Source organism: Hylobates moloch, unplaced genomic scaffold (genome assembly GCF_009828535.3).
Source record: "Hylobates moloch isolate HMO894 unplaced genomic scaffold, HMol_V3 SCAFFOLD_21, whole genome shotgun sequence".
NCBI classification, from domain to species: Eukaryota; Metazoa; Chordata; class Mammalia; order Primates; family Hylobatidae; genus Hylobates; species Hylobates moloch.
The window spans coordinates 10462219-10470824 of record NW_026652296.1 but is presented as its reverse complement, the minus strand read 5'-3'; positions in this window follow the sequence as shown (position 1 = coordinate 10470824).

Here is an 8606-nt window from a genome sequence, read left to right as displayed (position 1 = left end):
GCACACACGGGCTTCCAGGCTGCGGGTGGGAAAGCCCCACATCCTCGTCTGCTTACCTGACTCGAGCTGACTCAGACCCCCAGCCCTGGCCAGAGGGGAGCCGCAGCTGCTCCGCCCCTTGATGGGAAGCAGAGCTGTGGCTGTGAGGGCCTGGCTGGGCCAGACACTGACTCACCTCTCTCTATCCCGCCCCTGCGCTGGGAGCCACGCCTCCCTCTGGCCAGAACCTCTTGGCCGTCTGCTGTGGGAGCTGCCCCAGGCGGAGTCTTCCCGAGGGGTGCCTTCTTCTGCCGCTGGGAGCCTTTCTGTTCCTTCAAGGCCCAGCTTGAGGGCCATCTCCTGCTGGGAAACATCAAATTCTCTCTGGCCAGAAGGGGAAAATGATATGGGAGAGGTAAAATAATAATAATAATGCCAGCAACAATAATGAAAACAACTGTTATATAAGAATAATAGCAGCTGGCCATGCTTAGTATGTGCCAGGCACTGTGCTAAACACTTCACGTTTTAACTCATTCAGTCCTCACAATGGTCCTATGAGGTAGGAACTCTCATTTCCCAAGGTACAGAGTGGTCAGTATCCAGCCCAAGGCTACCAGCCAGGCAGTGGAAGGAAGGGATGTGAATCTAGGCAGCTGGACATTGAGTGGCATTCTCACCCCCAGCTCTGAGAACCGAGTGGAGGCCCCTGAGGCTGGAATGCAGGGAGCTGGGAGGGAGGGGAGCCAGGTCCTGGGCTCTGTTCCAGTGCCCGTCCCCACAGCGGGATTTTGAGTCTCCCCAGGCAGAGGCCAGACCCCTCTCTCCAGGGAAAGAACCTCCCAGAGGGAGGGCCCTGCCGCAGCACAGGCTGGTGCTTGTTCCCTCCATCGGGGTGGAGCTCAGAACAGAGGGTCTGGGCAGTCCACCAACATTGCCCGCCCCGAGTGATGCCAGCCCCTGCTCTGGGCAGCCACTGAACAGGAATTCACACAGGTAGGGCAGGGACCATGGCGTGGGTACTTAACCCATTCACCCTGCCAGCCACACTGTGAAGTGGGGACAGTACAAACATCTGCTTTACAGAGGAGGAGACTAAGGCTCAGGGTGACAGGATTTGCTCAAGGCCACAGAGGTAGAACATGGCAGGAGTAAATTCAAACCCAGGATTGTTCTGATGCCACACAGTCAGAGTCCCTTCTACTGGGTGGTGACGCAGCATCTCAGTGAAGAACGGGGCAGGGTGGGAAGCAGGAAAAAGCCTGGAGCCTCAGTTCACATCACCCTCTCCCTGTGGCCTTCCGCTAACCTGAACTCGCCAGTCCATCTTTTCATTCCTTTACCCACACATCCACCTACCTACTCATCCACACATTCATCCACCATCCAAACATCTGTCCGTCTGTCCTTCCATTATTCCATCTATCCTTTCCATTCAACTCTCAGCCATCCATCCACCCATCAAGACTTCCCTCCACTTATCCTTCTATTCATCCACCCATCCATTCTTCTATCCCTCCTGCCTTCTATCTGTTCATCCTTCCATTCATCCATCTGTCCATCGGTTCAAATATCATCTATCCACCTATCCTTCTTTCCAACCTCCAATCCATCCATCCAACCATCCGCCCACCCACTCATCCATCCACTCATCCACCCACACATCCATCCGTCCATTCATCCACCCACCCACCCACTCATCCTCACATCCATCTACACATCCATTCATCCATACAGCCCACAAATGTCTATTTGAATGACAGCTGCGATGCCCAAGCCTTGGGGTTGCCGTGCCTTGAGCCAGGAGAAACACGCCTAATTAGGTTTCTGTTTATTTGTTGTTCCAAGAAGGCTAATTGTGGGCTTTGTAAACAGCCCTTTGATGGCTGAGGAGTTACTTTAGGAGGACAGTTAAATAGACACTCACTGGGTAGAAAACAGTTAGTGCTGGTACACGGCGGGTCCGGAGTCACGGCCTGCCTTACAGAGGAGGGGTGGAACTGAGTTCCAGACAGTGCAGAGGCTTTGAGTCAGAATGATGGGAATGCTGGCAGTAACAGCTCATCTGTGTTGGGTGCCTACTGGGTGCCAGATCTGTGCCAAGGAGGCCTCACAGCAACTCCAGGTGATGGCAACCATTATGGCCCCGATTTATGGATAGAGAGACTGAGGCTGGAGAAGAGGAAGCTGTGTGTCCAGGGTCACATGTCTGAGAAGTAGCACAGCCATGACACTGATCTAGACCTGTCTCTGTGCAGTAATAATGATAATAATAACAAATAATTACATGGTACTTACTATGTGCCTGGCACTGTTCTAAGAGCCTTCTTTACCTGTACCCTATGAGGTCAGAACTAAACATCATCCCTGTTTTACAGATGAGAAAACTGAGATTGGAGACATGAAGCAACTTGCTAAGAATTTTTAAAAATTAATTATCTGGGCCCAAAGTCTTACTGTTGATCATGTTATTCAGTGGAATGCACTTTCTATGCATTTAACTTAGATGCAGCCATACACGATCTGCCAGACATTTAAAAAAATAATTTTTCATCCGTTTTATGTCTCTAAAAATACTACAAAATTATAACTTACGTGTTTTTTATTACTTGCTGCTGAGGTTTGTAAAATGTTTCTGTAAAGAGCCAGATAATAAATGTTTTAAGATTTGTGGGCCATACCCTCTTCATTGCAACTACTTAACTCTGCTGTGGTGCAGGAAAACAGCCACAGACTGTATGTCAGTGAATGACTATGACTGTGTGCCAATAAAACTTTATTTACAAAAACAGGTGGTGGGCCAAGTTTGGCTCAAGGGCTGTAGCTTGCCAACCCCTGACTTTGCAGTACACATGTATTTGTATTTACCAAACCATGTTCTCTGCCCTTTTATGAATGAGATAAAAGCTTTTCAAGCGTGATTTCAACCAGGCCATTTCACCTCCAGGCCATTTGCTCACCACATGCCCTATACACTGTTTAGCAGTTTTCCCACTATTGGCAATTTTGGAAGAAATTTGCCAATTTCTTGAATTAACCTGATTTCTTCATTTGCAATATCAGTAAATTAATGACACCTGTGAGGGGCACTCAGCTTGGCCGTCACCCCAGCAGGGACACTGAGGATGCTTCACTCCAAATCTGTAAACTTTAAGCTTGAAAAAAAAAAAATTGAAAAGTGAAAGTGAGAAGTTCTGTGGCTGGGATTCTATTACTGTTTTCTATTGGTGACAAGAACAAGGAAATGAAAGGATGATATGGGAGAGGTATTACAAAATGTACTCAGGGCTAGTGGGAAGAGAACGGAGTAGTGTCAGAAGGATCCCTTTTCCCCGTTGTCCCCACCTTCTTCCCATCAGTGTTCATTTCCCAACCTCAGAAAAGTTGTGAGCCTGGGTAAAACAGTATGTGGCCACTCCAAAGTTAAAAGACAAATGGTAACCTAGGTAAAAATATTTGAAACATAAATGTAGACAATGAATTTATTTCCACAATATATAAAGAGTTCCTGCAGAACAATAAGAAAAAAAAACACAAACCCACTAGAATCATGGGTAGTGGATGTGAACAGGCAATTTACATAAAATACAGATGGCAAATAAACATGAAAGATGTTCAACCATGCTGGTAATCAGGCAAATGCAAATGAAAACAACAATGTGAGAACATTTCCCATGCCTCAGGTTGACATGAACGAGATTGGTGATGTAAAGTGTTAAGGAGACTGGGAAACAGTCACACTGATATACTGCTGGTGGCAGTGTAAATTGAAACAGCCTCTCCAGAAGACAATTTTTACAGTAGCCAGTAAAACTAAGTTCACATTTTTGGGGGGAACACTGCAGTTCCTTGATGTGGCATCTCCCTTAGTGAAACATCTACACACAGGCACAGGGAGTATGGTCAAGATGGTCACTGGGAGCAACCTAAATATCCACCAGTTGAGGAAGGGTTAAACACACTGCAGTGGTCTGAGGCTCCCCATCTTTTGAAGCACAGTCTGCACACCTCCATCACTGATGTTGAACCTGTTAGGTGCTCACTCTTCCAAGCATCCCTTGCAGCTAGGGGGTGGTCACATGACCCAGGTGCCACCAATCAGACGTGCTCATTGAGACCTGGAAGCAGGGATAGTTCAGGGGCAGCAGAGAGGGCTTACCAATCTAGTGTTGGGTGTGATTTGGGGTACTGTCCCTGCTGACCTTAAGCCTGGTTCTCCAATCCTCCCAGGCTCCTCAAATCCCCTATTTTATTTTGAACTTTCACTGAAGTATAGCACACATAGAGAAAAATGCACAGGTCGTAAGTGATAACTTCATGAGCCTTCATAAGTGAGTATACTTGTGTAACCAGCCCTTCATCAAGAAACAGAATATTCCAGTTCCCTTAAGCTTCCCTTATGCCCTCTTCCAGTCACGACTTCCCCGAGGCTAACCAAGGCGAGTTGTGTCTATTTCTAGTGCTTTATATAAATGGAATCAAATGATGTGTGCTTGTTTGTGTCTGGCCTCTTTCCCTTAATGTTCAAGTCTTTGAGATTCACCCATGCTGTTGCATGTGGTTGCAGATCTTTCATTCTCATTGCTGGGCAAAATTCCATAGTTGGAACAGTATCTGAGTATGTCTCTCTTCTTTCATTCATTCTCCTAGTGATGGACATTTGGGTACTTTCTACTTAGGGGAGATTTATGAATAGGGCTGCTATGAACATTTGTGTGTGTCCTTTTTGGTGAAAATCTGTCTGCCCTACTATTGAGTGTAGTCCTATTGTCGGGTCTTATGGCAAGTGTATGTTTCACCTTATTAAGTTGCCAGTGTCTTCTGAAGTGCTTGCACCATGTTGCATTCCTACCAGTCATGTATGAGGGTTCTTTCTAGATGCTCCGTATCTTCATCAACTCTTGGTCTTTTCCATATTTTTCATTTTAGCCATTCTAGTGGGTGTACAGTGGTTATCTCATCGAAGTTTTCATTTGCATTTCCCTGCTGAGCAAGGATGTTGAGCACCTCTGTGTGTTGATTGATCCTTTGGGTATCCCCTTTTGTGAAATGCCTACTCGAGTCTTGGCCATTTTTGTTTATTGGATTGATTGTTCTTCCCCTCATAAAGTACTTTGAATAGACTGCTTCTCTGTTTAAATTACTGTATCAGCCAGGGCTTTCCAGAGAAATAAAACCCAACAGGATGCGTGTGTGTATATATATTTACATTTAATTTAATTTTTAAAGGGATTGGCTCATGCAATTGTAGAAGCTGGCAAATGTGAAATTTGTAGGGCAAGCTGGCAGACTGGGGACTCAGGCAAGACTTCTATGATACACACTTAAGGCAGAATTCCTTCTACCAAAAACTTGGGTTTTGCTTTCAAGGCCTTGAACTGATTGAATGAGGCCCACACACATTATCGAGCCCATCTACAGAATATCTTTTATTTTTATTTTTATTTATTTTTTTGAGATGGAGTCTCACTCTGTTGCCCAGGCTGGAATGCAGTGGTGCAATCTCGGCTCACTGTAACCTCCGCTTCCCGGGTTCAAGTGATTCTCATGCCTCAGCCTCCTGAATAGCTGGGATTACAGGCGTCCCCCACCATGCCGGGCTAATTTTTTGGTGTTTTTAGTAGAGATGGGGTTTCATCATGTTGGCCAGGCTGGTCTCGAATTCCTGACTCAAGTGATCTGCCTTCCTCGGCCTCCCAAACTGTTGAGATTACAGGTGTGAGCCACCATGCCTGGCTCAGAATATCTTTTTTTTTTTTTTTTGAGACAGATTCTTGCTGTGTTGTCCAGGCTGGAGTGTGCAGTGGTGCAATCTCAGCTCACTGCAACCTCCGCCCCTCAGGTTCAAGCGATTCTCCTGCCTCAGCCTCCCAAGTAGCTGGGACTACAGGCGCCTGCCACCATGCCTGGCAATTCTTTTTTTTTTTTTGTATTTTTAGTAGAGATGGGGTTTCACTATGTTGGCCAGGTTGGTCTCGAACTCCTGACCTCATGATCTGCCCGCCTCAGCCTCTCAAAGTGCTGGGATTACAGGCGTGAGCCACCAGCCCAGCCCAGAATATCTTTATAGCAACATCTAGACTCATGTTTGACCAAACAACTGGACACTGTAACCTGGTCAAGTTAGATTTAACTACCACAATTACCCAGAACTGTTTATGTTGCTCTCAACTCTTAGCTGTATCTAATCTACTGTGAACATACATGCACACTCACACACATGCACACACTACCAACAACAGTGGTAGGCATTTCATTGTAAGTGCATAGAAGTGAATATGGAAGGATGCTAAACTCATTACATGACCCCCTTGGGGAATGTCCAGGATGGACATCAAAGGGGATTTTAACCATAAGCTGTAACTGTAAAAAATATTTTTTAAGAATATAATAATGGGTTAATTGTATAATTAAAATTAATATTTAAGTGGCAAAACTTTTAAAAGAAAACCAAAGGAGTCGTTAAGTCCCCATTATTCATTCAGCAAATATTTACTGAGCACCTACTATGCACTAGTTGTTGGAGACACTGGATAAGACAGATCCAGTCTCTATCTTGGTGGAGCTGACATCATAGTCGAGAAGACAGGCAATAAAGAAGCCAACAGGGAAATAGCAGATGATTTCAGAAAGTGTTCAGGAGTATTCTGAAAGCAAGCAAGCCACGTGCAGGGGCACACTATGAATGGGGACAGAGTTATGTTGGTGTGGGAGGTCAGGGAAGGCCTCCCTGCAGTGATATTTGAGCTGAGCCCTGAAAGAGAAGAAGGAGCTGGAAGAGCACACTAGGGGATCAACTCGGCACATGCAAAGGTCCTGTATTAGTCCATTCTCATGCTGCTAATAAAGACATACCCGAGATTTGGTAATTTATAAAGAAAAAGAACTTTAATGGACTTATAGCTCCACTTGTCTGGCGAGGCCTCACAATCATGGCAGAAGGTGAAGGAGGAGCAAAGGCACATCTTACATGGTGGCAGGCAAGAGATCAGTGCAGTGGAACTGCTCTTTATAAAACCATCAGCTCTCTTGAGACTTATTCACTATCATAAGAACTGCATGGGAAAGACCCAACTTCATGATTCAATTACCTCCCACAGAGTCCCTCCCACTACACATGGGGATTATGGGAGCTACAAATCAAGATAAGATATGGGTGGGGACACAGCCAAACCATATCAGGTCCTGAGGCAGGAATGGACCAGATGAGCTGGGATGAGAACCCAAGCAAGCTTCCGACTTGGAAACCGAGGCTCAGAGAGGGATACAGGCAACTCAAGGCCACAGCACTGGACGTGGTGTAACTGAACGAGAATCGAGCTGTGTGCTGGTGCAGAGCTGCCTGTACAGGAAGGAGGCCTCTGAGCTGCTCGAAGTGCTCTATCTGCACTCCCCCACAGAAATACCCTTATGATCAGAGCCAAACACTGGCGACCCAGCCCCCAGGCTTGTGCCAGCCTTGCCCTGCCAGCCAAGGCCAGTATCCCCAGCGAGGGGCATCTGAGGGCTCCATACTCTTTGCCTCTGAGCTGAGGGTCAACAGAGGCTACCAATTCTGTTTTACCTAATTATATAATAGTGGCCAGGGAGGAAGTTGTCAGGGATAGATGCTTTACCTGCACCATCCCATCAAATCCTGCTAAGAACCCCATGAAGGGGTATTACTATTCCCATTTTGCAGTTGGGAACACTGAGACTCAGAGAGATCAAATGCCTTGACTTCAGACCCTGTATTTTTTTTTTTTTTTTGAGACAGGGTCTGGCTCTGTTGCCCAGGCTGGAGTGCAGTGACATTATCTCAGCTCACTGCATTCTCCACCTCCTGGGCTCAAGCCATCCTCCCACCTCAGACTCCTGAGTAGCTGGAATTACAGGTGCATACCACCACACCAGGCTAATTTTTGCTTTTTTTTTTTTTTTTGTCGAGAGTGTGTTTCTCCATGTTGCCCAGTCTGGTCTCCTAAGCTCAAGAGATCTGCCTGCCTTGGGCTCCCAAAGTGCTAGGATTACAGGCATGAGCTACTACACCTGCCCAGAGCCTGCATTCTTTACCTTTTCAGTCTAGACCCTGCTCCTATAGATCCCCAGGCAAGAGCAAGACCATCTTTTTTAAATGCCAGAGCCTCAGATAGGAAAGGATGATCTCACCCAGGACTTCATTATACAGATGAGAAGACCAAGGTCCAAAGAGGGAGAGGAACCATCCCCTGACTATACAGAGCTGGGTCTCCTGCTCCCAGAGTCCCTCCAGCTTTACCCCCTGCTCCCCTCTCCTTCCTTCCATTCACGATGACCTCACTGGCCTCTAGGCTCTTGCTCCAACATGCTGAGCTCAGTCCTGCCTCAGGGGCCTTGAACTTATTCCCCTGCCAGATCTAGCCTATCATTTCTTGTCTTCCTTGACCACTCCATCTATAGTGGCTCTGCGTGTTGCTTTCCTACCTAGGTTTATTTTTATTCCTAGCATTTATCACCTTCTGTCATTATATTAAGTATTTGTATAGTTTCTTTTTGTCCATTACCTGCCTAGAATATCAGAACCATAAGGGCAGAGACTTTGTTCACAACTATATCCCCAGTGCCCAACCCAGGGCCTGGCCTCCGTGGTGCTCAATATGTGCTCGTGG